The sequence below is a fragment of the Condylura cristata genome, unplaced genomic scaffold (genome assembly GCF_000260355.1).
Source record: "Condylura cristata isolate star-nosed mole 26May11 unplaced genomic scaffold, ConCri1.0 scaffold00026, whole genome shotgun sequence".
NCBI classification, from domain to species: domain Eukaryota; kingdom Metazoa; phylum Chordata; class Mammalia; order Eulipotyphla; family Talpidae; genus Condylura; species Condylura cristata.
The window spans coordinates 430,629-431,965 of NW_004567127.1; positions in this window are offsets into that span (position 1 = coordinate 430,629).

Consider the following 1,337-nt stretch of genomic DNA (forward strand, 5'->3'; position numbering starts at 1 on the left):
GCGTGGTGAGAGGACTCCCCAGAGACAGAGCGGGGAGCAGAGTTATTTATACAAGAACTGGGGTGCAGGCCAGAGGTGCGTGGTGAGAGGACTCCGCAGAGACAGAGCGGGGAGCAGAGCAGGCCAATCCCCTGAACACTGCGCAGGGGACGGCGGGGAGACAGGAGGGGTCTGCTGCGCCCTGGGGTCCCCCCGGCCGGGGGCAGGGCTGGGAGGCTTCTCACGCTCCATCTAGCCCCTGCGCCAGGGACGCCCGGGACGCCCTCGCCTTGCTTCCTTCAGCCTCCCACAAAGGGGCGTCCCTTGCGGCCGCTGCAGTCTCTGAGCCGTTAGAATCGGCCACCCCAAGATCGCGCCACCCTCTCCCTCGGGTCTTGGCACACGAGTCCGAGTCACTCCCGCCACCTCACCCTGCCGGCGCCACCTGCAGGCAGCCTCCCGCCCGCCGTCCAGGCCAGGCTGGGCACCGACCGCCTCATAGATACACCCCCCGGCCTGCGCCCCCGGGGCCCAGCACCCCGCTCCACCCCAGCGTCGCAGGCTTCCGCGAAGACCTGCGTGTGAGGCAGGCGCTGGGTGGGTCAGGAGGCGCAGGAGCCTCGCCAGAAGCCTCTCCCCGAGGTCTCTTGCTTGGCCTTCTCAATGCTCCACTTTCCTCCGAAGGGGAGCGGGTGATCGGGCTCTGCTTCTTCCCCATGGATTTCTAGAAGCTTAAACTTCCATTCAACAAGACGGGGCTCGGCACCGTCGTGTCGGGTCGCAAGGAGGCGGCGGTGGGTGCTGAGAGCTGGGCGCTCACAGCTCAGAACTCGCGCCTGCGTCCAGGAAGAACGCAGCCGTAGACAAAAATTCTGATTAGAAAATGGACAAGAGACGTTGCACCGAAGAAGATGCATGGGCAGAAAACAAGACAGAAGCGGGTCCGCATCACCAGCCATCGGGGCACACAAACTGACCCGTGTGGACTCAGAGGGGGAAGGCGGGAAGCCCGAGCAGCACGGGTGCCGGCCACCGCAGCCTCGCTGGGGGCTCAGGGCAGCCCGTCGGCCGCTCTTTTAAAGATTCACTTATTTACGCACACAGAACCGGGGTGCAGGCCAGAGGCGCAGGGGGTGAGAGGACTCCCCAGAGACAGAGCGGGGAGCAGAGCAGCGGATCAAAGGAGGACGCTGCGGAGGGGGCAGCGGGGAGACCGGAGAGGCCTGCGGCGCCCCGGGGTCAGCTGGGGGGGCCCAGCTGGCAGTGCGGTGGTCCATCCCGCGCCCCAGGGAGCCCTCGGCGCTTCCTTTGTAAACTAAACTTGCAGTTACCGGGTGACCTCATCGCGGAACCGAAAA